At 36.5% G+C, this 27,199-nt stretch overlaps 1 long non-coding RNA gene across 5 annotated transcripts in view; it reads right to left on the bottom strand.

The window, feature by feature from the left end:
* The window catches only part of LOC121671798, an 82,435-nt gene that overhangs the window by 14,783 nt on the left and 40,453 nt on the right, over positions 1-27,199 (bottom strand). The window contains exon 1 of one of the 5 annotated variants that reach the window (XR_006018617.1): positions 8,717-19,677. The exons of the other annotated variants lie outside the window; for them this stretch is intronic. This is a non-coding gene — a long non-coding RNA (uncharacterized LOC121671798). Of the gene's footprint in view, positions 1-8,716; positions 19,678-27,199 lie in introns of those variants that run through there. 5 annotated transcript variants of the gene reach the window in all.

Here is a 27,199-nt window from a genome sequence, read left to right as displayed (position 1 = left end):
ATTTTCTATAAAAATATTATTCCAGGGAATTGATTAAACCCCTTGCCAAATGGTAACATATACATAAAAAAGGGAAATCTTTGATTTTTGCTAACAAACAAACAAAAAGAAAGTTGCTTAATACCACTCTGAGGCTTACTCCACCTCTTCTTTATAGCTTTTCATTAAATTCCATTAACTCATGATCAAATCTTGAGTTATATTTAAGTTTATTGAATTCAAGAATGATTCCAACAGCACCAGACTAATGAGAGGATCAGGCCCTAAGAGTTGCTTGTATAAATATTGTCATGCCTCTATATAGCAACTTTTTCTTCAGTTTTTAACATTATTACATTTAAGTAGGAGGGCTCTTGCAGGCTGCATATTCCTCACTCATCACTTCCACTTTGCAAAACATGTGTTTAATAGGGCTGTGATCAAAATCAATTTTACAAGTTTGCCTGGGTATGGTAAGCAAAGAGCTTTTGGACTACAGTGGAGCGAATGACTACAATACATCAGTCTGCAAATGGGGCTCCAAAAGTGGAAAGACAGCCAAATACTCAAAGGACCATCAAAATTAACAGTGCCCCAAAGAGAAGCTTTTATGATCTCTAGAGGAGACACTGTATTAAGGCAAATTGAATTAATCCCAAATTTATTTAACAAGGCTGGAGTGATACGATTCTTTTACTGTTTACTTCACAGCTATTAATCATTAAACACATTTTAGACAACCATCAGATATTCATTTTACATGCAATAACATTTTTATTGAAGTTAACATAATAGTACATCTTAAGAATTCTTTTGAAAATGTTCCCTTAGGAAAAAAAATTATCTGCAAAGTAAAGACACGAATTGTATGCCTCATGAGTTAGCCAATTTTGTAAATAGGTGAACATATATCATTATGACACTATTCTAATGCCACACATATCCTCTGCTTTAATATGCATAGTAAATTATTTGCCTGGGTTTATTTTATGAATATCACTGATTTACTCATCCTGGACAGGTCAAAAGAGGAACTACAGAGATTGTAAGCTACTGTTTTACAGCTATCATTTTCTTTTCTGTTTTGAGAAAGAATTTTTCAGACTGGATTTTCTGCTCCCCTAAGATCCTCTTTGACTTCAACGAAACTCCTCCCAGAAAAATTACTTTGGCCCTAACCCTGAAAGCTGATCTGTATCAATAGACATCCACAATATCCCACTGAACTCAGTGGAGCTCAATATGAAGATATATTAAGGTTTTGTTGATTAAGTGTGAAGAGAAAAGTCACAGGTTTCCAAGGTAAGGCCTGTACTTCCATGTACAGTGATTAACTGGCTCATGTTTAGCTGCAAGTCACACCAGCCTACTTTCCGAATGAAATGTAGCAGGAATTCAATAAGAACAATAAAATTGCTTCAAATTCTCAAAGTTTCTTTTCTGTCCTGAAAATATATTCATTTCAGTGACTTTCTGACAATTTTGCTTATAAAAAGATTTCAAAATACTTTATGGAAGTAGATTTTTTTGTAAGCCCTTTTTCTCTAAATCACCCAATTCTGTTACACAAACAGGAATAGCCCCACTTTGTAGTTTGAGTAAAAATTTGTGTTCTTCTAGTAATAAACTTCATTGATCAGAACAGTGAAGATTAATTGCATGTCACTGTCCTGAGATGATTCTTCACAAAATTCTACCCAAGTTTGAAAGTCTCCTTTGGCAGAAATTTAATAAACCTATAGCCACAAAAAAACCTCGATTTTTTCAAAGACTTTAACAAGCTGCTTGTAATTTTTTTCTGGTTTATTGAAGGAAAGGGAGTCAAGAGGAAAATTCCAATAAAACTGTATGTAAGCCAAAGGTTTATGTTTGTATGGATTAGCATTCACACGTTTCCTGTTACTAGACTTCCTATTAGCAATGTTTAACTTTAACCACATATCCTGGGTTAAGGAATAGCTCCTGAAATCAATTTCCTGATTAGGCTAAGAAAGGTCAAAGAGTAATTTTGAAGCCACATGATTAAGCTACCAGCATCTACTGCATAGCCTTGTTTTAGCATATAAAGTTACTGCAAATATTAGCTAAAGGAGGTGGCACACTCTTGTGAGTACACAAAACTGTTGAGGAAAATAATCCCAGAGTCTTATTCACTCAAAGTGAAATTTACTCTCTCCACATGCACACATAGAATACACATCAGTGGAGACATCTCTCAATTATGGTGAGGCCAACCTGGCAACCTCTTAACATGTTCATAATTTTAAACATGGCTGTGTGACCACTGCCAGAGCTCAACTTCCAGCCAAGAAACTTCCTGCTGTACATCCCATCACAGACTTCCTTCATACAGTTGCTACAGACCTTAAAGAAGAAACAAGGTTTATGGTAATATAAGAATCCACAAACTTATATTTATCATATTCTGGAACAAAAAGCACAGTGATTTCTGCTTCCTTAGGAAAAAAAAAAACATCCAACAGATGGATGACGAATTTGCAAACAACTCTGCAGCAGATACTGCTGTGGTACCAAATCAGCAGAAAGTAATGCATCAGTATTTTTTCTGTTTAAATACAAATGTGAACAATCTTCTGCCCAAACACCTCAGATAAGAAATATCTGAAAAAGTTTGTGAAGCTTCCTCCTGGAGGGATTCTTGTTTCCAGCAGTAAAATTGATTCTTTTTTAATAGGGGCATGAGTAATGACAGCCTATTGACACATCTCAATAGCAATGAGGAACTCTAGAGTTAAAGTTGGTTGTCTGGATTCATTCTCACTGCAGAGCATTGCCCTTTTCTGCTGAGTTCTCATCTACAAATTTTTTCACTCTTATTCAGTTTTGGTAACTTGATAGAATAGAAGATGACAGTCAAATGAATGAAATCCCATGTTCTGACATCATCATTTTCTTTTAGATCTGTGAGACAGGCTATGGGATTTAGTGAGCAACATTGGATTTAGTGAAGATAGTGTTGGTATTTAGTTATCTCATTACAACTACAGGAGATTTAATAGAGGGCTCACAAGTAATTAAGCAACTTGGATTGCAAGTCATAGTTTTAAAAATAAGACTTGGTTTGACCCAAGGCCTACCATTGCTAATACAAATCACTACTCTGTTGGGCATTCCTCTCTGTCTAACACTATCATTTATGTTTATGTCAGTATGGCAGCATTTTACACTAGTTTTGCACAGGGAAGGCCTCTAGATAAGATGCAAGATAGTGGAGACAATCAGTCATCAGTCTTTACTCAGGATTTCCTGACTGCATGTGAACAATAACAAAATCTACCTCTTTTTCTTTTGTAAAAACTAATGCATTTCAATATATATATATAAATAGAGAACATCTGTTTCTTACACTCAAATCTAGTTAAATTCCAGTCGCAAGAAACTGGCTCAATTTTTACATTTAGGCTGTTTGCAAGACATAATTTTTATTAACCCTTCATAGTAATTTAGCCTTCACTGCTCATACACAAAACAAATACAAGTGAATGCACATGAGCTGTTCTTCATTCATTTGTGGACTTAACATTTAGAATTAACTTTTCCAGCCACGTGACCTGTTCTACCAGCCAGACAATACAACTTTTGTTCTCTAACTGGATTTCTTAAACTTTGTAAGAAACAGAATAGCACTTGAAAAACATGTTCCAGCATCCTATAAAAACAATGAAGATTACCTGAGAAATAACAACTTTGAACAGAAATAACAATCTAATGACTTTTGTTATATTTAAAGAAATCTTCTCTTTCTTTTTTCTTTTTTTTTTTTTTTCCAGAGGGATACTTCTGCCTGGCTAAAGGTATCCTTTTCAGATTTTAAAATACTCTCTTTCTTTCCTAACATGCAGTGAGCAGGGGAGAAGGATTTCTCTTGTCACATTCAAACCAACTCATCACTACAAAAGCAGCTTTCCTGTCTGCCCAGGAGCTGCCGCGTTGCTGATCTCTCCTCCTTTTTCTCCACATGTCCCCTGACTTACTTTGGGCTTTTTCTGGTCAGCAGCTTTGACATTTTACCAGCTGATTTTGGTTATCTGAAAACATAAAATTCTAGGACCGTTTACATTTTAAATTGTAAACTCTTTTGTAGAACATGTGCTGACCTTTCAGCAGCTCATGCTCCTCTGATGTAAATCCTCCTGTCTCAATACCTACATTGCAGGTACAGATTCCCTGTATTCTCCAGTTGAAATACAGCAAGGTCTATTGTGATACATGAAGGGACGAGACCCACCAGCAAGAAAATCTAAGGTTTTATTCAGAAGCGTCAGTGTATATATATATAGATAGATAGATAGATATAGATATATAAAATTCTACTCCTAAGAGCTTTTTTTTGGTTACAACACACAGGCTTAATCACAGTTCCACAATAAATCAGCCCTCTTGACATCTTCTATTGTTCTCTTCAAAGCCACAGCTAGCAGAGTGCGAAGTGTGTACTTTTCCAAGCTTCTTCATGGAATAGAGGAGATGGTGTGCTGTTCTGTGTTGATGTCAGCGCTCGTTCATTCAGTTCTGTCTCAGGTACACACTGTCCAGGGATGCTGCTGCTGCTGTCGGCACTGCTGCTGTTGCTTTCTGTTTAACTCTTTCCTTACACCAACACCTGTTACCCCAACAGTCTATGGCCAAGGAATCTCACTTTCTACAGTGCGTTTTCCCTATTCTTTTTCTTATTATTGGGAGTGTTTGTGCTGTGGCACCTGGAAAAATCACTGCGTTTTTCAGTCTTTTGTTTCCTTACTGCTTATAATACCTGCATACAGGTACAGAATTACTGCGTAAATCACCTTGATAAAAACACAGTTTTTGGCAGCCAAACTCATTGATGTTCTGTGCCATGTGTCTAGTGGTTGTGTAAGTGTATTCTACTAGTTCTGAACCTGCAACCCAATAAATGAACATAACTATTTTGATGGTAACATTTCTGTTTTAGGGGTTTTTTTCTGCCTTTTTGGTAACGGAGAGTTGAATAACACAAGTTCAGTCATATAGAAATATTTCACACCTCTCAACTCTATTTCTTTGTAATCCCAGACAAATGGCCACTGCTCATGAATGGTGAGACTCTCCACCTCATGGGCAGTGAGGTAGATTATCTGTTTCTCTCTGGTGAGAAGAAATACTGCACACTTTCAGCATTGATGGAAAAAGTGTCAGTGCCCTTGTTTTAAATGACAGTAGAGCAACTAAAGTATATAATCAGATCCTGGGAGATTTGGGTAATATATTCTCCTGAGATAAAAGGTGTTCATCCCCTATTTTCAAAGAAAGTGCCCTAACCACTAAATTAAAGCTTGATCAAAGTACCCTAGTATGGCTCTGCGCTGCATCACAGAGGAATACATGAACATCCACTGGATTCATCTAGAACCTGAGTCTGACTTTATTTTCCTATTGGAAATGAAGGGAGAAATCTGGCCTGTGGTTAGATATCACTATTCAAGATTTCTTAGAATATACAGCAACTATACTCCTCCTTAATTGCTGTCTACTTCTGTCAAGATAATACCACAGTAACTCCAATGAAGTTACGGCACTTACAGTAGTACAGCTGATAGCAAAACTTGGCTCGATATCCTCAAACATAAATGGATATTTTATCTGTTTAGTGCATGCTGTCTCTTTTATTGAAACTCAAACAGTGAGACAAAAGTCATCCTGAAGAGACCAAAAGAAACTTAAACATGTATTTTTTTCTAAGCATATGAATATTTTATGGTTTATGGTTTCCATAGTGCTTATTTACTTTGTTTGTTCAACATTCTGAATTGTCAGAATAGGCATTAGACAGAGCAACAACAGAAAAATGGAAAATAAGTCAGTAACAAATGGAGTTCTTACATTTTTCTTTGGGACGCAGACATGAGGATGTACACACTATCAACGCTTTGCAAATAACATACTAATCATTCATGTGTCCCAAACTTAAACCAGGACTTTAACACTCCCAGAAAGTATTTAATACACAATTCTAAAATTATTCTGGTCACATTTAAATGTAGAAAAGCCTCAATAAAAATAATCATAGAAGAAGAAGACAAACCAGGTATATTTTGAAAGGAAACAGTGTGTATTCCGTACAGTCAGTTTATCAGACTAGCAAGTTTCTTACTAATATCTACAGTCAGAGATTTTCAATTCACTTATTTGTGCAATCAGTTTTAGAAAAGGTTAAATGTTATGAGGGATTTCTTTAAAATCTGTATTAATAATATTTCTTCCCTTTATCATTCTTTATTCATCAGAATTAAAACCCTATTTGTATTTAGCATTTTGGTATTGGTTTTAAATGTATCACAATTTGCTTCTTCCTCTTAGGTAATGACAAGGTAGGAAACAGCAAAGACAGACTTGCTTGGGAAATGCACAATATTTTTGACTGTGTTTTACAAACTCTGTGCTGTGTTCCAGTGAAAAGCAAACAGAAATATTTAAATTACTTCATTGCCTCTCTAGGCTCTACCTAAACTCTTCCTTAAGTCCCACTCTTTCCTTTCAGTGAACCTCAACAAGGCAAACTGAAAGCTTCCTTTGTTATCCTGGTCTACAGCACCTGAATGGTGCCAAACAAAACTAATTCAGAGCTCTTAGCAAAAGAGTTTCTTTCTCTGACTCCTCCTCAATATCAGATAGAGAAAAAAATTAGTCTTTTTCTTTTCTCTCAGTATTAACTAACAGCAGAGAAAACAAAAACATCATCTCCCTCACGTACACTCATCTTCCTCCTTTTTAATTTCTTTTGAGTCTCTTTGATTTCTCATGTTTATTATTCACCTACTTAAAGATGTTACCCTTGATGGTATGAAGTGGTTTTACATGGAATCCTTGTAATGCACCAACTCATAACTATAATGTAGGCTAAAAGGTGTTACCCAAATTGCTGTGGTTTCAAAATTTACAAAAAGAATGTATTTCCTAGAGCAATCTAACCTCTCCTTTTACTACAACAACAAAGTAAACCCATTAGGAAGACTGTGAGTTTGAGCAATTAATTACACACTTAATAATATTTTATAGTTTTCTAAATACTTTAAAGTCCTTTCCAAACATTATGATTCAGTTCCTGCTACCACTCCTCATGCAGACTAGGAAAATTAATGGTATTACTCCAAAAGCAAATTTCATTTAGGTTCTGGGAAAATTTGGGGTTTGATTCAGGTTTTTTTCTAAGAATTCAATGAACCCTGACTGTATGCATTTTGCAGAATGGGAAATGGAAACTCAGACACTAGAGAACTTCATGTAACACAACAGTGGAAAGACAAGATTATTCTTTTAAAAATAAAGTTTTTGCTCTTAAGTATCTCACACAGGTGAAGTGTTCCAAAGGCACAAAATGTGGTCAGCCACTAAATCATTATGGAAAACCTCAGAGCTGTATCCTACCTCACATTTTGTTTCTTTTTTTCTTCTTGTTATGTTACTGCACTGTAAGAACATAAAGAATGGATAACTAACTATTGCTCAGAGTTTCATATTTACTGCATAACCAAAGCCATAATCACATCAAAAAGTCACAGAATTAGAAGAGTATAATCATAATATCTGAAAATCTTAAACATGTCAAGCATACCACTGATGTGACAAAGACCTTAGCAGCTACTCAAATCACATGGTTTGCAAAGGCATCCTTTCTCAAACAAAATAATTACAATTTACATTCAAAGTTTAAAACAGAAGACAATGACAAATACCAGTTCTGTTATACCTGAGTTAGAATTTTAAAATTATGAGGCAAATATTCATGATTTAAAGATGTTGAGTCTGAGAGTATGAACTACTAAGTGAATGTTTAATAAAGCCAGGTACAAATTAAAAAGCTCAATATGTATTTCTCAATTCTGCACAGAAATCCTCAGTTTGGTGGTTGGAATCACATCAAATCAAACTTTTACTAGGTTTCAAAAAACCCTGCATATATTCATGGTTTCCAGAGGCTAGTCAAGAGCTTGAAATATTGGTCTTGACTATCCAGTCAAGACCAATTCTTTCCACAGGAAAGTAATTCTCAGAGGAAATTATTTGTCACGCTACTTCCAATCTAAAGATCTAAACACAGTCTTTCCTCTAGCCTTTGGCACAACCCATAATAATTGGACCATGGGAGAGAGCGACAAAAAAGTGGATCCATAAGATGCATGCCAAATATCACTACCTGCTCAACCATTTGCTTTCTCACCTTTCCTCCCCATCAGGAATAATCAGTAGCTGAAGTATTAAATGACATGTCGTAGTCATTCACTGATGGAGGAGCAAGACAGAATGACATATTCTGCTGATCATTTATAGCTATTGGTTGTTATATGATACTGACTTGCAATACATAGCCTTGTTTGAATTTCAGATGAGCAGATGGCCAGATGGATTAGCCTGTAAAATTAATATTCCAAACCCATACACAGCAGGACTTTGTATGGGAACTAACTGCTTCAAAAATCCATGAAGTCAGTTTAGTGGATTTTATTTTTCAAGCCTCATTTATTATTTCCTACACAAATACTGAAACCTGTAACAGCAAAAGGCAATACTGGAACACTTTGGTATTTTGGTGCCATGGCTTCCTTGAATATTTCTTTCACCATTCCAGGAGAACCCATTTCCAATGCACACTTGGTAAAAAGACCAAAATTCATTTATCTAGCTTACATTGAAATATTTGCGTAAACCTACAATGAGGTGCACAGTACATGGAATCTAGAGATATTTAGGTACCTACTTTTGGCAACAGGCTTTAGCAACAGTATTGAAGTTATTCCCAAAACCAGTTCTCTGTGCTTTTCAGGCCTCTCCCTGTGTGGGACTGTATGTGTACAGGCATCTGGCAGATGTCATCTTCAGTTCCCAAAATGACCAAAGCACAGACCTGCTGAAACAGGAAGGAGTGACCCACTTGCTGGTGATCATAGTGACAGAGGGTACAGTTAGAAACCGCAGTCTTGAAGAAGGGGACAAGATCCAGCTAAAAAACCTGTATTTTTTATGTCCCCTGGATCTTTCTGAAAAGCTTACCTCAACTGCAATTAGTCTGTCTTGACCTCTGACCCACTGCAGAGGAACATAATACAAGTCTTGAGGGAAACTTCTGTATTTTAAAGCTACCAACTTGATTACTATTGATTACCTACTTGCCTCAATGGTAATTTCCTTTCGTCAGTAACATTTCTGCCTGACTGCTCCTTCTGGGAATTGGGTTTTCTGTTATATTCCTCTTTTTTCTCCAGACTGATTTAAAGAAATATATTTTGGTTATTGTTTTGGGTCAAGCAAGGGAGGTAATAGAAGGGAAGAGCTCAGCTCTAATCATAGTAGGAACTTATTAAAGAAATCTCTCATTGTTCCAGGGTAACCATAAAGGTAACTCTGCTATTGAAAATTAGACTGTCTCATGAGGTATGTTTTCCTTTCCCCCTTTGATGGGGGAAAAACATAATAATTTAAAATAAATAATATACGAGCCATTAGAATACTTCCATATAGTTACAATCTCGCTACTTAATGTGAAAACTGAAGGGATTCCTACAGTTAAATTACTGTGTGGTCAAAAACTAAGTTTAGGGCTGACTCTCAAATATGATGACCCAGCTGAGTGGCTCAGTAACAATGACGTTGGGCCTCCAAGTGGCAGATGAGGCTTTTGTTTTATTTGTTTGACAGTAAATATCTGGGCTGTTGCTTAGCAGCCACAGAGACAGAGGCGTTTCCAGACAAAATAAACTACACTGCAGCAGGTAAACCTTTCACAGCAATTACCAAATGGAAACGAGATCTGATCACTGCAAAGCAACCCAACTATTTTGTTTCCTGCAGATGTTTTAAGCACACAAACGGCAATTTGTGGGATTTCTCGATGCCAGTGTGAGAAGGCTTCATATGCTAAAAAAAAAAATACACTGATTTTGGAAAATGGTATGCTGAGAGTCCTAGAAGCAGAGACCAAAGTTTTCAAACTTCTGTCAGCTGTTAAATCCATATCTAAATAACACGTTAAATAACTAGATTTTCTCTCAGAGACAATGAACACGTAAAACTGTTGGTTCCAGGGAATTTTCGTGTGTCCTAGGAGCATTGCACTCATCCAGAACTGAAATACAAATAACAGAGCACCAGACTGAAAAGCTTTTGTGGATGTTTTAACTTGATATTAATTCTGATAAGCCTTATTTCTACACTTGCTGTCACAAAAGCATCCCCACATCCTGAGTTCTCCAGCCAAGACTCGTGCATGTCACCTACCCCTGTGTGCTTCATTTCCACACAAAGTCTTCGGCTTTCACAGGACTCACCTCCTATACCAAAAAAAAAGGAAATGCCAAAGCTACTCTTGCATATCACAGCTGTACAGCTCTAAGGCAGGTATTTCACTGAGAAAGCAGCACTTGGCCTCAGTGAGCAAACAGAAAGGGCCAAATTCTGCTCTCATTACCCTGGGGCATTCCACCACAAGGAGGAATCTGCATGTGAATAACCCTAGAGAAGAAATGTGTTTCCAGACACTTGAGCTTAAAGACTAAAAAAATGCTGTTGTGAATTCTGTCATCTTATATTTTCATTGGCGGGTTTTTGGGGGTGGGTTTTGTTGTGGGATGTTTTTTTTTTTTACTCTCAGAGTTGATCCACGGGGCATTGTTATTATGTTGCTGTCTCACCTTTCAGTTGACAGACAGACTTCCTGCTGGAGAGACATTGTTATTTAACCGGATCCACTCATCCTGCCACTGATTTGTTTTACTTTTGTTCCTGGCAAAGAACATCAAATCTAGCTAATGTTTCTTTTCTCATTTGGGCAAGTCCTTCAGAACACTTTAGTAAATTAACCCTATGTAGTTCACTTAGTAAACACAGGATCTCCTGAAAGGATTTATAAAACTAAATTACTTTAGAATTTCCAGACAATCTTTGTTTTTCTTTCGTTTTGTCTGACACAAGCTTAAGAAAAGACTCAGGAAGCAAATGTGAATGTTTAAGTCCTCAGCAAATAGAAATTCTAAGCACAGCATGAGAGAATCAAAGCAAAAAGGAGAGGTTTTAATAAACAATATAGATGAAGACATGCCAACTCTGTTTCTGAAGTAGAAGTATTATCAATGAATATGAAATAGTCTCTTTTAATTATATTAATCTTTTCTAGCTAAGGTTACCCTTTAGACATTGTAATCCCTCTGGAAATTCACATCTTCAATTTGACCGCAATCAAATTTTCATTCATTGAGTTTAGGATGCATGTACTTATACTTGTGCATAAATATTTATGATACATCCTGTACTATACACCACTGTTCAAAGAGAAGTAGTAGGCTTCCTAAAAACATTACTGAGTAAAATTTGTTCATCTTGGTAACATGAGGCCAGACAATTCTAATAGCCTTTTATATTCATCCACAAATCTATTAAGAAAACATCTTCAGCATAGCTGTGTTCAATAGAATATTCTCCCTCCCACATTGTCAGAGTTTCAAAACTTCTATCAGATGTTGAAAAGGCTTTAAAATATTACATTATAGATGCCATTCATAAAAATTTCCTCAAGGATCCAATTCCAACTTTGGTAGTAGATAAGGAAAATTATAGTTAATATAAACAAGCCTTGGTCTAAAATGTACAGCGACAGGTACTCACCACTAATTTCATACATATTTTCTTCTTTCTAACTAGAAAATTAGGAATATAGTTTGCTCGGGGTGCCTGCAGACTAAATGAAGTATTTCTCTTACTACTCACCTTCTTGTTTCTTTACTCCCCAAATGTTCCAAGAATCACCAAGACACCTGCCGAAGTCTTCATTAAAAAAATTAATTAAAAAAAGAACAAGGATTTTTGCCCAAATGCAGAACATTGCAATGATTAACTATTAGACACATGAGCGCAAGAGAAGAATCTAGAGATTCAAAGGCTCAGGGACTTGCTCTATATGGGAAAAATTAGATGCCTCTAGAGGTTAGAAGTTAGGCAAGGTTATTTCCAGGCTCCCCAGGTAGGATTTAAAAACATAAAGCAGGGACAGAGGAGGATCACAAACATATGTGTAACCTACTTGCAGTCTGAAAATCAACAAAGCAGCTTTCAAAACCTAGTACCAGCACCAAGAACAGTTCAGCTCCAGAGCACAAAACTCTGCAAGTTAATTTGGAAGGGGACAACATTAACCTGTGCAGACCTCTAAACTGGATTAAACCAGTTAAAATTAGCTCAGTTAAAACCAGCTGAAATACCTGAACATTCACTCTCCTATAGTTGCCCTCCTGGAGAATAGCCTAGGAGCTGTACCCGGCAGAGGCAGCAGCAAGGACTCTGTACCAGATAGCTGCAAAATGGAGAGAGGATTTCTCAAGCAGGGTTAGTATGTTCATGCCAAAGCAGCATTAACAAAAACCATCAACAGCACAGAAAGCAAAGTGAAGTGCAAGCAGATGGGAGCAAGTACTGCAGATGGCCTGTATGACCATCCTGCTCTGGAGGAGCCACCAAGGAGCAGACGGTTGGGTCTGATTAGGAAAAAAGGTTTTGTAGTCACTTTTGAGAGCAGCTAGGCAGTGTTGCCTCTGTGTCAGCTTCTTGAGGCCAAAGATCTTTAATATAGTGACCAAATGTGCAAACAAAAACATTAAAAATAGTCCCTCTGAAGTCCCTTGTCATTAGCTTCCTGGGCTCCCTGTACATATCCTCCTAGACCTCTGGGGTTCAGCAAACTCCTTCCTCTTCCAAGCTACTGCAAATCCTCTTTCAGCTGAGCTGACCTTATTTGCAGTAACCAACCCAGAGCTGAACATCAGTACTTCGGCAAATCCAAGCTAACAATGCACAGCACTAAAACCAGTACGAGTTCCCAGCCAAAACTGTTGTGTGGGTGAAAGTGCTTAGGAACCTGTGCAACAGGAGCAGACACCCCTTCAACTTCAGCATTAAATGCTAGGTATATCCATAGAATTTCAAATAGTGTGGCCTAGCACCCATAATGTCTCTCTGCACACAACAGTGCATCCATACAGGTTCTTTTTCCCTTGTAAATACTCTGCCTTGGTGCATTTAAAGCTGTGAATACTTGAAGTTAATAGCTTTTGACTTCAATCCATAGGCAGTACAGGATCAATAGCCTAATTACATATATAAAAATCTGTTTCCCCCATCACAAAAAAAAAAAAAAACAAACCCACAGCACACAAACCTATCCACATCTGAATAAAGTACATTCATTTGTTTATAACTAAGTCAGGACTGCTTAAAAAGAGAGATTTGCAGCAAGGTTTTTTTTTTAAATATAAGCTTCTGTTCCCTTCATTTTCAGTCTTCCTGCTACAGTTAACAATTATTACACTTAAAGACAAAGCTGCTCTGAAGGAGAACAAGAGCTGGAACTGCCAGAAGTGAGGCTGAGATATTCAGTTAATAATTTAGCAGCAACTACTTATCAGGATATACAAGTTCACATTCCTCCTTTTCCCCACAGAAATGTCTTCTTCATGAAGGAATTTCTTTGGGAGGTCACTATTAGAGAAGAGAGTGAATAGCACTATCTGCGAGAAAATGCCTATTTCCGGCTCCAAGAATAATTCTGGATAACTTGCCCAGACTTCTTTAAATGAATGGTAATAACATTTTTTAAAGAATATTAAATCCTCTATGCTGAACTCTTCTGCCATGCTGCTGCATTTCATCTGATTTGAAAACAATCTAGGTTTTGCCCTAGTGCAGTTCCAGTAAGAGATCCATACAAAACATGAAAATTAAAAGAAAAAATATAATTAAGCTCTAAACTATTTAAATTTTAAGTTAGATAGAAGAAGAATGAGAGTGATTAAAGTATGTCCGAAACATAATGTCAAATTTTGGATTTCTGAAAAGAGTCCATTCATAACTTGTTATTAAAGAATGTTTATTCACAGGCATTATTGCCTACTAAATATTACTCTTTTTTTCAGAACTTTTCAGTTGCCATTGCAGGTAAATGGTACCATTACTTCTATTTCTCTGTAAGAGAGTCATCCAAATTAAACTAGATTTCTGCGGCGAATTATCAAATATTATATACTCATCAACTGTGATACCCACATGGAAATTTTGAACTTCAGGCTGTAAAAATGTGCTCAAAAGTAATAAAGGTAGTGCAAATGAAAATCATCTGACAAAAAAAAAAAATCTGTTTTGACTCATCTCCTTTGCCAAGCAAGGCAAGGCATTTAACCAAAGTAAGTTTTAGTGATCAACTCTCCAGATTAAAAATACACTTTTCTGCAAAAATTAAATGCTTGTATGTTCTTTTATATCATTTTTTGCTATGTACAGGAGATAAATTTGACGAAGTTTTATTTCACTGAGATCCAAATTCATACCACTAACTGCAGGAATTTCTCTGGGGTGCCTAATTAAGAGGCACATCAACAAAGGTTGCCTAAATAAGTCAATGTGGAGAGACATCTTTAAAGGATAATTCAGTGTTGCTACTCTAAAATTGCCTCTTCTCATGCTCTATAGAACAGGGCTCCTAATCTCAGCTGGGTATTACAATTAGTTGAAATTAATTCTGGCCCCATCCCTAGGGTTCTTACAGTAAAAAAAATCCTTTTTTCTTTCGTTCTGAAGGAAAAAGAAACATTTTTTTTTTACTCATAAACCCAAGAAATACATAGGACAGATGCTTCTGTCTTTCACTTGGCCCTGCAGGCTTCTGAAAACCTATGGAAAATTCCATTCTCACTGGTGTTATGGTTTCACAAAGTCATAACCACTGCCACTGCCTTAGACTGTATTCAGTATTCCCAGTAGACATTTCTAGCTATCTCGCTTGAACTTCAAATTCACCCCATTTCTAAGCCATTCCAGTCCCCAGGAAGGATCTTCAACAGTCTAAAGCTGAATAAAAAGAACAATGACGTGGCTCCCCACTGCAAACCTGCAGTGGTTTTGAACACAGATGGAAAAAGTAAAACAGAGCCCAGAGTAACTGTCTACATGCACGACCCAGGAGTCTGTGCCCCCTGGAATCCTGAGGATACACAGCTCTCACAAAGGTACTCTGCTCTCTAAGTAACCTGCTTGTGAATTTGACACAGGAAGAACATAGAGTCATGAAATTTAAAAAAAAAAATTAAAAATCAGATCCACGTGTTTATACAACTTCATCTCAGGGTACATTTTACCTCAGTCAAGGGACACAAGCTCCATTAACACAGCCAAGTTCAGTATTTTTTCTATAAACCAGGTTTAAAAAAATCCAGGCTAGTGACATTCAGATTTCTAGGGTTCGAATGGGGATGGGAAAGAGACAAAATTATATTTCCCAGTGCTTCTTTCCTTTAGAGACTAATTTTTTTTTTTTCCAAAACAATGCCTTGTTAAGGAAAAAACAATGGTTTCTTACCCTTTCATACAGTTCTACATGATATATGAAAAACAAAATGGAAGAATCAAGAAGGTGTTTTAGCTTGGTTTTACAGCCAAAAATCATGTCTGTGTACTCTGGAAAGGCTGCAGTGACTGAAGAATTCATGAAATTGTGATGTGAGAAAAAAGAAACAGGAAAAAGTAAAGCCTGCAGAAATAGCGATTGCATTATCTAGCGTCCTTCAACCAAGATTTTCAAGAATGACTAATCATTTTGGCTTTTAGAGTGCCTGAATTGCCTATGTGGGTATTAATTTCCAGAAAGTGCTGAGTATCTTTCCTCTGAAAATCAAGCCTCTTGAAACTATATGGAGTTGGGAAACAAAAAAAAAAGGAGGCATGGAAAACTTTCTTTATATTTAGAATATTTTTTTAAACACCCACTTAGCTACAATGCCCAAAGACACACTTGGAAAAAATAGTGTCACTGTGATCAGATTATCTGATATATAATTACAGTGTTGCAGTACATACCCCTGAGATATTCAGGTAGCTTGTAAGGAAAACTAGAGATGATAATGTATTATCTGAGACATGCAGAGTTTAAAAATAGGCAGAAATAATGCCTCCAGACATTTTTTATTTGCTACACAATGATACTCTCAAGGTATTTTATACATTTAGTAGAGATTGAATTTATCATGTTAGTGATTATCTATAATTTAAACTATTTCAAAAAAGTGTTTTTGCAGAAATTTGTGGCTTTTTTTCCAAGTGCAGACACTGTCCTGCAGTTATAGATACAATCATATGCAAACTCTGCAGAAACTGATAGGTTTGATTTGCATTTAAGGGTTCATAGAATTCACGTAACTATCAGGCCAAATGGGATTACACAGATTATTTCAAGGAAGCATGTGCTTGTCTGCTTGTAGGATTAGGACCTTACCCATGACCTCCACAAACATGCAGCTATCCTAATATCTGAACATTCACTGCAATTCACTTGAAAATATACCACAGCACACTGAATTATTATATGCCATTACTCAGTTTTCAAGTTCCACAGGAATTTATTCCCAGCAGAATACAAGATGCAAGTGGCTGCACACAAGATTAAATCCCCAGACTCCAGCAGTTTTACAAAACTTTTGCATGAGGTATGTTCATTACACAAAGCTAAGTGCCCACCAATCAAACTGCTATGAATGCCCCCAAACTGGTTATCTCTTTAGAAGATAAAGTGTGCTGTTTATATAACTTATTAAAAATTGCACCCTTGCATTCCTTTTTCAAATAAAAAGTGTGAGGGCACTGCTTTATCACTTTAACTATGTGTTTCTTTGAACATATTTGTGCTTTAAAGTAAACACCAATGCTATTTTTTTACGACTACTAAAATCAAAACACATCTTTTCAAACTAATCTGTACAATGGTTGGGAAGAGCCTTTGATTCAGTACCGTAATTATAAACAGGCACTTAAGTCAGATGTACTAAAAGAGCATCAGTCATTTAAAATCAAATTAACAGTTTGATTAATCAAACACCAGACTGTCAAATCAGATAACATACCTGATGGCTTTGTTCAGTTACCAAAGAGGGTTTCCACTTAAAGCACCATGGAATTCATCAGCAAAACAAATTTTACTCAAGCAAAGAACTTTGGTTTTCTTCAAATGTGCTCTATAGGATTACTAGTAAAATTCTCAGGACAAGCCAAATTTTGATTCACTTTCACGTGGTCACCTGGCAGGAGTGGGCAGATAGATTTCCTGTCTCACTGAGGTCTACTGTCCAGGCAGAAAAGTGCAGTGGGATTCAGGAGGATGTGCATTAATAGTATCAGATCATGCACATGTGGTATACCAAGGTGGGAGAAAACCATTTAAAGGTGGGAGAAAACCATTTAATTGACTTATTTCCAAAAGTTAGCAATTATTTACCAGAATATGCATGAGAGGCCAGTGCATGGCATAGGAGACATTGCATGCATTTTCACACCTGAATCTTCCTCCCCTCTATTAGAGTATCTTCTTTGCCTACCATGCCACTGAAAATCAGTCTCCACAAACATTTGGGAAGACCCTTCACATTAGAGACGGTGTAATTGATGCCATTATGTTAAAACCCAAAATGGAAAAGGTCATGCTGTATCATTACAGTCCCAGAGTAACAAAATGCACAGACAGGAGTATATAATTCTGAACAGCTGTGCATCTATAGAACCATTATGGAAAACACCACCCCTGTGTTCCAAAAAAGGAGGGTATTTCTCTGTGCAGCTGGGACCAAACAAACTCCAGAACTTGTGACTGAAGAATTGTCCTCTAAAGTGAAGCAACTCATCATTGATCCTCTGTAAGTACAACACACGGCAGCGCATCTGGCAGGAGGGGTCTCCAGATGTGTTGTATTTGATTTATGAAGAAAAATCATGTTAGTCAACACAGAAAGAAGGCAACATTTCAACTGACCAGAGAGGTCTCAAACAAAGAGAAAGAAAAAGCCATCTTTGGTCTGTGATATCCGAATTCTCCTGGTGTTGGATAATGTTCCAGAATTCGTTTTCAATCCCTTGGGTATCACAAACAGCCTGAAAACAGCTACGAAAGAAAAGTGAGAGAGAGAGAGAAAGTTTCTCACTGCATTGGTTTACCCACTATTATTAGACACTGAAGATTGCACCTATGACAAGCACTCTGAGCTGTGAAGCAGCATCAACAAGCAGATGTGTGCTTCTGGGGATAGGCCTGCTTTCAAAAGCATCATTGCAAATGCATGTCCTTCACAGTGTCTGATCCAGAGCCCATTTCCAGCATGGCAAGGAAGGATAAAATGGAAGCATGCCAAGTATACCAACATAAAACCTCTAAATTCATAGCATACAATTAAAATTAACGGGAATAGGGACCAATTCCAGATTAAACAGCAGCAAAGGAAAAACTTGAAGAAACAAACCCCATCACCTCGTACACCAAAGATCTTTCTGTCATGATTCAGTATGCTGCCTGCATATATCTATGGATTTGCAACCAAAGGAAAATCAAAAATGCCTCTTGTAAGTGGTGTTCTGAAAAACTGATAATTTCTTGGCTTCATTCCACAACTGCTTTTGATACTCGTCCATTTATGATTATGATTCATACTTTAAATGCCTGTATGCTTCCAGCCTAAAATACATATTATTTTCTATTTGTATTCTAAATTACAGTTCTTTCAAGGTGTCTGCCTATGGGGCCAGTTGGGGACTGAACAGTCTAATTCAACTTTGTGCATTTTAATGTTCAGTGCTACCCATTGATGGGCTCTATTGAATGTGAGAGACCTAAAAATGTGCAGAAAGTAATAGGCCAGTAGGATATTTCCCCCCCTTACCCTAATTACAAGGAAAACCCCTTAAACCTGCTCTAAAAAAAAAAAAAAGGAAAAAAAAAAAAGAGCAAGGAAAAAAAACAACCATGGGTTATAAGAAATCTAAAAGCTTGTGGTAAAAGCATTTCTCTTGCTTACATTGGCATAAAGACAAAAGGTTTCAAAGAAAATGTATATGGGGTTTGCCAATTCATTGCAGCATTTCTGCTAAAAAGAATTTCCCGCACAGGTCAAAATCCAATGATATATGAACCGCAATGTCTTCTGAGGTTTGGATCATGTATGCCATGAAAATTACAGCTGCTTATCTAATCTCTGAAGTTTCCTTTCTTCCTTTTCCCTTCACAGTCTTGATCTCTCCCTCCACAGCCTCATCTAAATTTATTACTACTCATACCAATCCTTCTCACTGTTTTTAAAATATCACAAGTAAATCCCACCAAAGTCTTTTTTTTCTTCTTCTAACCACAAATATCAGTCTGATATCTGTTTCAGATACCAAGCCTCGGGAAAATAGAAGAGGTAACCCATTGGAACACCAAGATTCAAAAGCCTGTATCTGGTGGAGTGAGCTCTTTCATGTCCACAGATGTTTCCTCAGGATTGAGTGAACAAGAATTTATCACCTCCATCCCACAGTCCCACTGCAAAGACATGCCCTAGAGATTGTAGATACTGCATACAAAAATTCACCTATGTATTTGCACAACTATATAGACAATTTGGACTTTAAACTTTTTATTCAAACCCATTACACCCAGAATTGATACAGTTTGTTGTTGTTCCTTTTTAAAGCAAATACTTGATCTTCAAGCCAGATGGACCATCAGATTCTGATGACTAATGAATGGCTATGTATTGTTTCACCTTTAATCCTCATTGATATTAATGGGGGCAGTTTTCAGACTAGGGCACCTAATAGCAAGAAACCTCTTCCTTTTTTGTTTGAAATATCTACCATACTGATGCAGAAAGATTTTAGATGAAATAAAATTTGATCAATGCTATTCTCTGGAAAAAGGAATTTTAGCAAAATTCAAAGTTTTCATGAATTTTGGTGAAAACTTAGATGTGATAGTTTCTAATAAACAATTGCTGCTGTATTTCTTTTTTATTTCCATTATATTTCTACTTCACCATGTCACTTGTTCTATACCTTTATCACAAAATGGTATGTAGCATGTGTCAATACTAACAAAGCACAACCATCTAAATACCAGGTTACAGTAATTCAGAATTTTAAAAATTCAATTTCTCAGAATTTCCATGCCATGAAAAACTTCAAGCTTTTCTCCAAGTTAGAGCAAAAAGAGAAGCCTTCACATTTTACCCTGAACAGTAGAAAAATGCCATTTTCAACCAGCAATATAATACATATTTAAGGGACCTAATTCTCATGGCCTTGGATGAATATGAAAATGTTCAAGATAGATATAGGCTTCAATTTTAGAAAATCTCAGAAACATAAAATAATGACCAAAGCTCAGGACTGAATTTCTAAACATTTAGATAGATTCCTTATTTTTATTATATATTTTTATTAAAAAGACAAACAAACAAACAAAACTTTTCCCAACAGTATAATTCCATCTACTGGCACTGAGGAGCCACATCCTAAAGGACATTTGGCTCTGTCACTGACACCGCATCGTTTTGGCACACATATAGGAAATGTCAATATACAGGCAAAACAGGAATGAACTAAACCCTTTAACCTTAGCATCTTGGCTGCATGAAGATCCATACCAATAGTTTTTGTATTCCCCTTCCACAGTTCCTTTCCATGCAGACACACTCCACTGGAGTAACACAAGAACACTGCATTGTAAAATAATAATTTTGCTAATAAACTAACAAATTTTACTCTATAACAGAATCCCTACATAGGAAAACATTCTGGAATAAGTATAATAAAATAGCCTATTTTCCTATACGTTGGACAGTCAGTTTACCCAAATTCCATAGAAAAGGCCACCTTTAACTGGCATCCAGGCAAATCATTACCATAGCAACCCCTCCATGATCACTAAAAACTACAATATCTGACTCATGTTTTGCCCAAAGTCTAAAGTCATGTTAAAATAAATAAATAAATAAATATTTACTATATTTCATAATTTTCTAAATCATATTGACTTAAAGTATAAGCATATGAAATGAACACCAGAAGGGAAAAGTTCAGACAACTGAGTAAATTTGTGTCTCTCATTTACTGTAAGCAAAGAGTATACTCTTAGAACATTCAGATAAAACTAATTCAGGTCGAATTAGTTCAACCTCTCGCTCTCAAGTATCTGATCAATAAAACAGAGCTTTGAAATTGTCAGAAAGACAGTGAACTTTTCCAGCAGGTCATCTCAGCTAAAATCTACACTCAAACTCCATTTGCTTTAATCTGGCATGTACAACATAGATATGTCATCCGGCACACTAATGTATATATTCCTCACTATTCACAAGAATTTGAAGAAGTCTGGACCACTTCCTACTTAAATCTTAGGGGTGTGATAAAGAGAAGCTTTTCACAATATGTCACTGTGATTCTAACTCCATTAAAAACTCTATTTCACCAGAAACTGTGACTGTCCATATATGTGCTCCTGAGAATGCAGGAATTTCTTTTACCCTTTGCATCAGTTTTAAATACAGGCTCATGCAACTGCACAGAATAATAGTACTCAAAGGAAAAAACAAACAAACAAACAAAAACAACAACAAAAAAAAAACCACCCCGCACCAAATGTTATAGAAGGAGTTGTAATCAGCAAAATTCCAGAAAAGGGGGAGAAATGGGATTAATCTAATAGCTTTTTCATATTGGTACTTGCTGTATCTTTAGAACAAACATTTATAGAAATTAAACCAAGACTTTCTCAGACTTCCTACTTCCTTTGCAGCATTCTCTCCCTTTCTGGTCTACATACTGCAGAATAGATTTAACTCCCTTTTCACTAGCCACCTTCAGATCATGCTTTCCAAAGATCATTTGAAGGAGAACTGCATCCAATTCAGTCAGTCCAGCAGACCTAAGGATCTGCACAGGACAAGAAGCTCTTCCCACAGCAGATAAACCATTCCATACTGTTCTTTGTATTTTTAATTCTAGCAGGTATTTCTCAGCACTAATCAAAAGGACAGCTCAGTCATCTGCACACTGTTGCAACATTGTTTTAAACATCTGAAAGGTCAATACCAATAAAAATATGTGCTCACAGTGAAGAGTTCCTTTATTTGACATCAGCTGCCCAACACATCTCACTTCTGTCCAAACACTGTGCAGTCTAAAACCAGAGACTGGAAACAGCTTAGCAATAGGCTCAGCAAATACAATGGAATTCACCCCTTTTCCCCACTTTTTGCTTGCTGCAATGTGAATAGCCACAGTTCAAGTAGCAATTGGGGTCACATCTGAATTCACTTTCCCCCTTCCAGGGCAGTTTTCCCCAACCGTGGGCCTGAGGAAGGCAAGTTGAGAATGTCAAAATCAAGCCTTTTTTCTTGTACCTCACCAAGAGACAATAACACAGGGCCAGGCCTGCTTTCCTGACAGCAGAGATTCAGGAAAGAGAGTGTATCACTTAAACAAAAGAATGAATTATTTATTCCACTGCTAGCAGAACTCTAACTTACACTTTACAGCCTTGCATAAATGTCTATGATCTGGAAAGAGAAGGTGCATCGAAGGTAGACTGTGTATCCCCTCAGAAAAAGTGGCTTCTACCACCTCAGCTGAAAGCATGGGCATGTGTGCAATACAGCAACACCTAAACACCCCAAGTAAACCTGGGACTACTTGTGTCTGGTGCTTCAACCACAAATGCCAGGGGATATTGCTACAAAGAATGTACTATTAAAAACAAACAAACAAATAAAAAGAAACCCAGAAAAACAAAAAGCAAAAACAGGCAAGGAGAATGAGAAAATATGCTTATTTCCAGATTATTCCTGTAAGAGTGAGGCACACACAATATCAGGCTACACCAGAAGGGTGTACAGAGTGAAGTACAACATTCATCAAGGTATCTCACATTGCTTAATCAGAAGGCTACAATTTCCTTTTTACTTCAAATCCTTTTAGAATATGTCAATGTATACTATTTACTTCTTCTGAGTAGGACTGTATATCCAATGGACTTTCATATTTTTGGACAGCACAACATTCCTTGAAATTACTCTAAACCTGAATAACTGTTTTAAAATGAACTCCAATCACAGTTTCATTCTTCCTCAGGGGTGATCCAGCCCTGGAAGGGGCTGGGGATCAAAAATACCCAGATCACACGTATTCTTACCTAAGGGTGGCCATGCCAGGTCAGACCAAAGGTCCATCTGGTTGGATATCCTGGCTCTGACAGTAGCAGATGCCTAAGGAAAAGTATAGAAACAAGGCAAGTACATCATGATCCTTCCCCTAGTTACACTTCCAGCATCCTGCAGTTTCAGGGCTTCCTAAGTCAGAGGTTCTGAAAGCAGTTTTATATGCTGAATTACAGGACTTAAATCCTCAGCCCTTTATTTTGTGTAACAATGGGAGAAATAAATGCTTTGCAGTTAATTAATTCATGTGTTAAGCAAGATCTGGTTTTATAGCCTCAACACAATTTAGATGCTCCTGCTGCAAAATTACATTTGTTTAGGCACATTTCCATGTCACACATCTAGACACGAATTCCATCAATCTTCTCATTTCACTTGCTGTTTGAAGCTGAAAAGAATCCACAGTTTGTCCATAGCAGATGCCAAAAGCCTAGAAACTTATTACACACTGCTCACAGTGTGGGTTCAGATACATTATCAGCATAAAAAGAAAAAGGAAAATTAGGCCACAGTAGGAGAACACATTTTTAATATTACAGTCTGCAGTTTGCATCTCTAATTTAATGCTGCTGTTTCTCAAAGTTATGCTGCATCATTCTAGGTTGCTGAATTGAAGACATGACTGTGAGCTAAAATTTTACAAGTGGCAGGGCAATGCAGATAGTCAGTGCTCTTCATGAATTCCAGAGAAAACTTCAGGGCTAAAGTGAATGAGACATTTTTAAAGAATTCTTTGGGCATTCAAATTGACAGAAATTAGTATGAACATGTTTGTTGTATCAAATTTAGGAAAAAGGAAGGTTTTAGTGCATTCTTCCAAAAGAACAGAAAGGAAAAACACTCAGCACCTGTAAGCAAATTGCATACACCTTCTGTAAATTCTCAGTTCTGTTGGGCAAATACACACACCACACACAAAAACGTCACCCAAATTATCATCTCCAGAAATCATTGCTTACCGAGGGGATTATCTGTGCCATTATGGCTTCTCTCTGGAGCTGATAGCTATCTTTTACATCCTATCTACTGTTTACTCCAGCTACAGCAGAAATCTTGAAAGTAGATATCAAAGAATAGCAAAGAAATACAGTCAGCAAGGAAAAGTAAGTTGCAAAACTTCTAGTTTCATGATGTATCTTCCCAAGACTCCAGTCATCTGGAGCAACTATGTTTTGCTTAATTTAAAGTTTAATTTAAAGATGGTGAATCTCCCAACCAAGGATTAGATAACTGATATTGAAGAACCTCGGGGACAGTGAAACTTAAAGTTACACTGGTTTTATGAAGTTAGAGATTTTTCTCTTTAGGAAGAAAAAATCAGACAGCTCATATACATGAAAAGTTTTGACCTAGTCAGATGGAAGCAGAAAGGAAAAAGAGCTAGCACCTGTTTTCTTTACAGAACTTCACTACTTTACTAAACAGAAGTCTTTAATATTAGACAGGTTCAATTTCAACAGTTCCAGTACCCTGAGATTTTATAATACCATTCAGACGAGGTGGACTTATCAGAGTTTACCCACTAAAATTACTTCCAAAAGATGACAAGTTCCCAGCTTGAAAGTTTACTTTGCTAGTAACCAGAGGACACACATGTGTGCACCACAAAACCAGTCACAATGAACACTATGTCTGCTGTGGCTGCTAGCTACCAAGTGGCAGGCACAGTAGAAAATTATTCAGAATTGTAATTAATCTCACGATTATTCAGCCAGCTTTTCATTTAAGATGCTTATAGAAGGTGATTTTACATTGTCCAAAATAAGCAGCCTGCTACCATTAGATACTGTCTTCATGCAAACTAAAGAATTCAGAGTACAGGAGCATTTCAAAAGAACTACATAATAGTCAATTTTCATGTCAGCAAATTATTATCAAAAATCACCAAAAAATAGCTGTTCTTTATAATGGATATTCAACATTTGGACCTCTTCTGCATTTCTTGGCTTGCTCAGGTGAATGAACAGTTTGAGACCTTTTGGTCCAAAGCATTGCATGACTTGAGCAAACAAATTAAACATAGCAATTAATTGGGAAAAAGGTGTCTGTGATTCTTGATATCCTGAAGTGGAATTAAGTTAACACTGGCACTCATATAGCAAACATATTATGTTTATTCAGCAGTACTGCAGGGCTTCAGACCCTTTGAATTAAATTTATGTGGTCACTACTTAAATAGAGAATCAATGGTACATGTCTGTAGTGTTTGAGATATGTATGGTTTGCTAGACTGAATCACCAAGTAAGCTTTTCATTACCATTTTTTCCATTATTTTTTTCAGGAAAATATATAAGAAGATAGGAAGTGTTTAAAGATATCATACTCATTTGTCAGCCTCAGGCTGATTAGAACATAAATTCCACACTGCAGCTAATAATTTTAAAATTGCATATTTAAGTTCTTCTAGAACTCTGGCAATAGCATCATGAATCCTGGGATACAATTTGTCTCATCCTGCTACTGTCATTTGCACTTCCCAGTAGTATCTTGCTGTAGTGCTGGCCAAACTGGGTTTGGGAATAAGGTTTTTTTACATTTTTAATTTATTAGGTGGTACACTGCTACTGTGAGCCTCTAATGTAGGGTCTTTAATCATTTTACCTTGTTGGCTGCTCTTTTTCAAAAAGCTTTCTCTTTTTTACATGTTTTCCTTTTCTGAATTTAAATATTACTACAGTATAAGGGTTTTTTTCCTTCCACAGGACACAAACTTTGAATGTGTCCTGATCTCTTCAGCCTGACAAGTAATAACATCTCGAAATACATTCTCTGCCATGTTGAGGATTTATCCAGACCTCACTTCTCCTTTTTTTGACTTTTGACTATCAGTAATAGATGAAAACTTTCTAGAAAATACCAAAGAAAGTACTTCTTAGTGGCAAAAATGCAAGCCCGAACTGCTTCTGGTACATTAGAGAAATTCCTATGCCACTAAGTCAACCTCTGTGAGTGTCACAATCCACAAATCATAGGTGGCTGATTAATAAGGCTTATAAAAATCTTTCATATTATGAGGTAATACTTTTTACACAGGAAAAAAACGAGAATTGCCTAAACTGTTTGCTTATAATCACAATTTTACTGCATAATATTAAGATTTCCTTATTTTTTATATAGAAGAGCCTTAGAGTTATTCCATCTTGCTTATATTTTAAGTATATAATAAGGATAGTCAAGTAAAATGCAGTTTCATATTCTGCTTCCAAGAAAGTCCCTAATGGGTGGCAATTTTACAAGGTAGCAGGTAGACTCTCAAAAAAACTAAACAAATCAGAAGACTTTCCTAAAACTGAAACTTTTACTGCCACAGCTTTGCTAAAAGTAGGAAGGAATTATGCTAGACCAATAGAAGTCCTGACATAACTAACATATCACCCCCACCAAAAAAATCCCCTTTTTGTAAACAACAATCAAACTAAGATCTGGCAAAAATTGTTCTCATTTGAAGCTGTAATTATGAAATTTGCAGTCTTAATTATGGAAATTCATAAGTATAACAAAATCAATAAACCTTGCATAGATAATAACAGCCTTAGCCACATCCATAAAATAGCAGTTTTCCTAAACAGTGTTTCCTAAACACAAGTAGAGCAAAGACTAATGCTGGCTTAGCACCAGATCCAATGTCTGTGTGCATGAACACAAGCATGACATAATCTGTATCACACTGACTGCATATTGATTTTGAGACATACTAGAAAAACTAATTTTAAAAATCAAAGGCAGGCAACTACATTTTCAGAAATGTGTGGTGTTTAAATTTAATTAAACATGAGATTTACATTGTTTGGAACAGACCTATATTTGTGTATCTAAACTACAAAATAAATAACCAACTACAGTAGCCCATATATTATTTAGTTCATATTAGGCCCTTCACCTTTGGAAGTGTAATGGCATGTAGGACCGGATTAAAAATACCGGCCCCATGTTATTGTTAAACTGGTTATCAGTAAAAATTACCACTATTGATATTTAAAGGCTAGATTTTCAGGAAAATTCAGCATTCAACATTTAGACACCTAACGCAGCAGACAGACTTTCAAAAGAAATTTGTCCCCATTTTGGCACTGAAATGTATTGATTAGATTTCCAAGGACTCGAGCCTACACAGTGTCAGGCATTCTGGCTCTGCAGCAATAAAGCACTTCAGCGCATTTAATTTAAACATGTAAACTGTCCCACAGAA

This window comes from Corvus kubaryi, unplaced genomic scaffold (genome assembly GCF_017639235.1).
Source record: "Corvus kubaryi isolate FWS band 111438036 unplaced genomic scaffold, C.kubaryi_AGA036_p1.0 37398, whole genome shotgun sequence".
Taxonomy (NCBI): Eukaryota; Metazoa; Chordata; class Aves; order Passeriformes; family Corvidae; genus Corvus; species Corvus kubaryi.
This window is presented reverse-complemented; position numbering and strand designations above follow the sequence as displayed.